This window comes from Lactuca serriola, chromosome 9 (genome assembly GCF_051521515.1).
Source record: "Lactuca serriola cultivar US96UC23 chromosome 9, Lser_US96UC23_V15, whole genome shotgun sequence".
Taxonomy (NCBI): domain Eukaryota; kingdom Viridiplantae; phylum Streptophyta; class Magnoliopsida; order Asterales; family Asteraceae; genus Lactuca; species Lactuca serriola.
Window position 1 is genome coordinate 31,346,967 of NC_136416.1, and position 6,471 is coordinate 31,353,437.

General features: G+C 39.8%; 2 long non-coding RNA genes across 3 annotated transcripts; both read right to left on the reverse strand.

The window, feature by feature from the left end:
• Window positions 1-221: 221 nt before the first annotated feature.
• On the reverse strand, window positions 222-3,740 carry LOC145074117 (uncharacterized). 2 transcript variants are annotated; one of them, XR_013691710.1, is made up of 3 exons: window positions 3,656-3,740; window positions 1,248-1,422; window positions 222-1,144 (listed from the first exon to the last, which is right to left on the reverse strand). It is a non-coding gene; the product is annotated as an uncharacterized LOC145074117 (long non-coding RNA). The 2 variants fall into 2 exon arrangements; XR_013691709.1 differs by having other exon boundaries at window positions 222-504; window positions 689-1,422.
• Window positions 3,741-3,954: 214 nt separating this feature from the next.
• Window positions 3,955-5,896, reverse strand: LOC145073849 (uncharacterized). Its single transcript, XR_013691564.1, has 2 exons — window positions 4,432-5,896; window positions 3,955-4,307 (listed from the first exon to the last, which is right to left on the reverse strand). It is a non-coding gene; the product is annotated as an uncharacterized LOC145073849 (long non-coding RNA).
• Window positions 5,897-6,471: the final 575 nt, after the last annotated feature.

Genomic DNA, 6,471 nt, shown 5'->3' on the forward strand with positions numbered 1-6,471 from the left:
TATTATTCGTCGAGACTAATTAATAATCTAGTTATTATTACTATTATATAAGCGTTAGACAATACTTATATAATCCATAACTAGATGCGTCCCCCCGCGATGCGAGGGTTGGTTGGTGTTGTTTTTGTGTGCAAGTATATATTACATTGCCTTAATTGGTGGCCAGAGTTAAGTATGTTGCCAATCTCTACGATTCGCCCTTTTACAAACACAGTAAAAAAATGAATGTATATTAGTATTTTGATGCTTAAAATGGTAAAAATAAAGGACATTGACCTTTCTAGAAAAAAAAGATCCAAATTACAGAAAACTAAACATTAAAATGAAAATCTATTTCCCTATTTTGATATAAGATATGTCAAATTCCACTACGATCAGTTGGAGTCCAAGAGAGTGCTATGGGACCACAATATCCTTTGTTCAATCAACCACTTCCTGGTCCGGTACAAGCCTCAATTTCACTGCTTGCTACTTATACCCTCCAGCTACTGCAACAACCGTATTCTGCATGAATTGCACCCACCCCGTAACTATAAATTAAAACTACATTATTCATCATGAATCGTGCATGTTATGTGGATAGTATTAGTATTAGTAGTAGTACAATATCTAGGTCGTTATCGACCTTAATGATGATCCCATAAGAATAAAAGTAATCAGACTCTACATCAACAAACTTGGTTCTTACGTTCCGAGCTCAAAAGCAACTTTGTTTTTGTCGGAGGCTTTGTTGTTCCAACTCAATACCATTTCTGGAAAAAAAAAAAACTAAAACTAAGGAAGATCTGATAAATAGTTTCTTTTTCATGAAAAGAAATAGCATGCGTGTCAACTTATCTCCAAAAGTAATAATAACATTTAAGTGTTACATAAGCCATTTCTTAATAGGTAGTAACAGTGATTACATATTTCAAATAACTAACCTGTAATTGTTCAGTGAAAGCCAGCCGTGAGCGTTGATTTACAAATTATAAATTAGTATCAAAATTGGAAGTTATTAAAAGATAAAAGTTTAAAAAATGAGACTAAAACACCTTAATGTGAAGAAGTCCATCAAACTGAAAACATTTCATCACAATATCTGCCCGAATGTTCAAAGGCTATGGATTCATTATCTAATGCTCAAAAAAGTATATAGTAGTCACTACAGAAAAATTTAAGTATGTCAATCGATAAAATGATGAAAATACAAACTATTATCAAGCGTTATAGGAGTATAACAGATCCAAGGAAACAATTAATCATACCACACAATTAGCCTGCATGAACCATCATTAAATCAATTTAAAACTCCTTCCATCTAACCTGAATTACGCAGCCAATGAATCAGAATTACAAAAATTAAACAACTTTTATATAATTCACTGTCAGTGACTTCAGTTGATATGTTCATTCAACCACCACATCGCTTTCTTTATTGATCTGTAATGTAACATCCCGAAATATCAAGAGTAGAATGGAAGGGCTAAAATGGTAAATTGGGAAAGAGTGACTCGGCGAGTAAAGTCGCAATTTGGTCGCGTGTTGAGTAGCCGACTCGGCGAGTCAATGAGGTGGACTCGGCGAGTAGGCGCTGAGTGGAGAAAACCCTAATTCTCGGGGTTGAGCCCTATATAAAGAACATTATGTTTTCCTCCCAGCCTCTTTATCACCCCTTGAGTCCCAGAAACCCTAAAATCGTGGAGAAGCACCATTGTTGAGCAAATTAGAGCTTGGAGAGGTGGTTGTTGAAGAGATTCTAAAGAAGAAGAGGCTTGGATCAAAGGGCTTTGCAAGGATTCAGGATAATCTTCTCTTGGAGCTTCCTTTTGAGGTATCTTTCCATTGTTTGAGCTGCTATTGTCTAGATTCTTCATTTTGGGGGTGTTGAGATCATATCTTTTGGTGTTTTGGAGTTTAGAGGTTAGATCTGAGGTTGCTACCTCAAATCTGGAATGGAGAAGTGTTGGAATGCATGAAAGTCCCTATGTTGAGTGTTGGATAAAGCTATCATGTCCCAAACCGTAGCGCTAATGTGCACAATGCATAGATCTCTTTGGATTCACGTAAAGTTTGCCACTTTACGTGATGGATGAGTTGTAGGAGGCTAGATCTATGTTTTGGAGCAATTGCATGGCCTGGAATGCTTCTGAATGGATTCAGACCGGTGGTACTCGGCGTGTCACATGGGTGTACTCGACGAGTTGCTTGAAGATGAGCTGGAACTCGACGAGTTGGAAGAACAACTCGGCGAGTTGGATGAAGATGGCCTGGAACTCGGCGAGTTGTATGAACAACTCGGCGAGTAGGTTGAAGATAGCCTTAGACTCGGCGAGTCTGTTCTTGGGCTTGGCGAGTCTTGTCGAAGAGTCCCAATATTTTCTAGTCGAGTCGAGAATCGGTGAGTCAAGGGATGACTCGGTGAGTTGTGTGCGAGTGGACTCAGAGTTGTTGAACTCGACGAGTCCCAGGGTGACTCGGCGAGTTAGGTCGCGGATTGAGGGAAGTTCTGAGTATGGGGACTCGGCGAGTCATCGGATTGACTCGGCGAGTAGAGTTAGTCAGGGGTTGACTTTGACCTTGTCTTTGACCAAGGATTGGCCAGTGGTTTCCAGGGGCATTTTGGTAATTGTTGATTATTGTTTTGAGTTCAGTGCATTGGTGGTTGTCCAGTGGTGGAGATCGTATCGGTGATCGGAGCAGCTTGGGTTATCTATTCAGTCGGCAGTTTCGAGGTGAGTTATCCTCACTATATCAACAGGGTCTAAGGCACCAAGGCCGGCCCTTATCGGATTGAGATCCGGGTAGTTGTTGTTATGTTGTTGCTATGATATGTTTGCATCCTGAGAGCTAGGATGGTATATGTTAGAGACTTGATTGAGATCGGTATCCTGAGAGATAGGGAGATGCTATGCTAGTGACCTGTTAGGTCGGTATCCTGGTTAGGATGGTGGTATGTTATGTGATCTGTTTGATCTGCTTGTTGACTGTGAATTGCTATATGATTGTATGTATATGTGCACATGGTTGTTTGGACTGGAGTTGGGTTGAGGCGGGTCCTGCTGTGTGCTGTAGGCCAAGATACCCAGGGCGGACCAGTTGTCCCGAAGGCCCAGCGAGCGGTCCGGATAGGCTGTAGGCCCCGAAAGGGCGGACCAGACGTGCCGAAGGCTCGGAGAGTGGACCAGATAGACTGAAGGCCCGGTGCGGGCGGACCAGTCATACTGTAGACTCAGAGAGTGGACCAGGTGGATTGAAGGCCCGGGAGTGGGCGGACCAATCACACTATAGACTCGATGTATGTGGATAGACTCAGAGGGTGGACCAGGTGGACTGTAGGCTGGTGCGGCGGACCAGTCACACAGTAGACCCGAAGTGCATGGCTGTTCTGTGATCGGATATGTTATGACATGTTATGCGTGTATGGTATTTGTGGTTGGTATTTTGGGGATATCTCACTAAGCTTTTGGGCTTACAGTTGTGATTTCATGTTTTTCAGGTTCTTCAGGAGACTGTGGCAAGGCGAAGGCGTGATCGTACCGCTTCTCATGATTTTGTAGTATTGTGATTCTGGGAGCACGTTAAATGTTTTGTATTGAAAACCTTTTTGTAAAGATTTAATGGAAGCGAGATGTTTTTGAAAAATTTAAAATTGGTTGTATTTTTCGGTCGTTACCTGTAACATGTAAAAGCTAAAGATTAAACTTATATTGAAGTCCAACATTGAAAGATCTTTCATTCTTGGTCCTTATTTTAAGGTTTCATATGGATTTGGGTCCCTCAAACCTTGAAATAACGACCAAAACTGAAAAGGAGTTCCATTTTGGAGTAACCATGCTAAAACTAAGAAATTGAAAGGACCATTTTTTTAATTTACTCTATTTGCTAATAGTAGAAATTTTTGATGATACTTTATTCACAACAATCACATTATCAGCATCAGATTAAGCATTATATGAGAATAAGCAAGAAACATACGATCAATGCAACCTTATATTATGTTCTCCTCAAGCCTCCTGAACATGTTTTTATATTTAGTATTTACTAAGACATCCAAAATTTGTTGCAAAATGAGAGGTTTATGATAGACCTCGATATGTTCTAGCTGATGCGCAGTTTGCACTTATATGACCACCTTCATGACGATTATATCAATTTCCCCGGTTGTTTTGTTATCTGGTGGATCAAAATACCTTGTTCCCCTCTGAATATATAAATAAATTATTAAAAAAGATCAGAGATCACATTCTTAATTGCAACAGATCAGATTTCTCTGTAGGGTTTGTCTCCAATGTTACACCACTATCTTTTGGTTCCATATCTTCAACCTGTTATAATAAAAAATATGTTATAAATTTTCAACAACCACAATGCACCTGAACTTTGTACAATTTTGCATACTTAATCAAGTGAGAAAAAGTTATAATATTCAATTGAATTTAAGCTGCTTACATCATTGTCATCCAACTTCTCCTTCTTTCTCTCCTTCCTCTTCTTCCTATTTTTTTCATTTTTTTGACAATTTCTTTAGGCTTTGAAGAAGATGCAGAAGGATTAGTATTGGTTTCATTACTTAACATTGCTTTGTCAATGACTTTGAAACTTTCAACTATGCCATCGACACTTGCCCAGTAACTCCAGAGTAAATAACTAATTATTACTCAAAAAAGATATTTCCTACTATTAATAATCTTTAAGGCAGTGTCTAGAGACATCAATTCGTTTAAGCTTTCATTTGGAATCAGGCAAAGGTTTGATTGAAACAAACCTATCATTCAAATCACTTCGCTTCCTGAAATTAAACAAATAAAGTGGATCCCAAATGACTGAAATGAAGGAACTCCGTCATTAAATTTATGCACAATAACATGAACATCATTCCCTTTTCGAAATTTTATGGATGCTTTGACACAATTAGACGGCGAAAAGAAAATGGAAAAATAGAGCGAACTGCTTATAGCATTGTCTCGCGCCCCCATCTTCTCTTTCCTCTTCCTTATTATTTTCTTCAGTTGTACGATAATTTCTTCAGGCTTTGAAGAAGATGAAGGATTAGTATTGGTTTCATTACCACAGGCTCAATATTAGGTCATCATCGGCCTTGTTGTCGCTGCTGAGAATAATCGAGGCGGGATCAGACTTTGGTTCTTCATCGCCATTAGGGTTTGCTTTTGGCAGTCTTGGCTTATTCCTTGGCGATTTACCCATGGTTTAGAAGCTGGGTTAGAAGGTACGATGCAATTGGAATATTAGAGAAACCTTAACCCTCGTTCTCGTATTCGTAGGTTTTGAATGTTCCAACCGACTTTCTATTCTATTGAAATGCAAAAAAGCCCTCGATTTTCAGCTGAGAGGAAGAGTCGGCCAGATTGGAGCGGGAGCAAGATGAGAGCAAGAAGAAACAATCTATGAAATCTTGCTAAAGTAGAATTATAAAGGGTCAAAATGGTCATTACATACCAAATTTCTTTGGCTCCTTTGGTGCTTCAAAGTCATCTATGGAGTTTGTGGCTGCAGGGAGCCTCTGTTTTAGTAGGAGTCGTAGAAACCTAATTTTGATGTCGTCTCCAGATACAACCAACACACATGAAGAAACCGCACTGGGAAGAAAAAAGCGTGGAGCCATAATCGATTACAGAAAGAAAGGGATACGATTTCTAGAAAAGAAATAAATAGAAGAACTGATAAAGTGGGAGAGAGAGAGAGAGAGAGAGAGAGAGAGAATCGCCTAATGTCTGGGCACAAATAGAACGAAGGACGAAGAAAAGAGGAACGGTGGAAGAAGAAGAGAGATAGAGAGCATAGATGAGAGGGTAGTTTGGAAGAGTAGGCCATGTGACACGAATCGGTTTTTTGGGATGGGTAGGTGACACGTGGACAGAACACGTATCACTTCCTGAAAGAATACACCTGGTAACCCTTGTGGACAACCAACCTGATAAATAGCATGTGTGCACCAACATATTAGGCAAAGAAAAAGATGGATTTTAAGATATAGAAATAGACAGAGGACTAATTTTGCCAAATCTTTAGTAATTTTACTGTAGCTAACATCGGAGAATTTTAATATATATATAATAATAGCCCAAGTACTTATTATAAGTTACTAATAACGTTACTATAATTAAATAAACTATATATTAAAAATAGCGTAGGCGTAGCTCACTTACATTGAGTTTTATAGAAAACCGGGCTTTGCTTGGAGCAGCCTTCCCGAGCCAAAAAGTTTTTCTTCTCGGAGCCATCGAGCACTCTGGGGCTTCCGCCTCGTGCTAGGGAGGTTCCCTAGGCTTTTCGGGGGGGGGGGGGGGGGGGGGGGGGTGTTCCAGGGCTAGAGAGAGGTTTTAGAGAGAGAGTAAAGAGAAAAAAGAATGAGAAAGGTGTGAAGAAAATGAGGGTGGGAGAGGTTTTATTTATAGGGTGAAAAATGGCCGAACTTGGTGCCACATGTCACCATCTAGTGGCAAGACTTGGGGAGAAAGCAATGGTCAA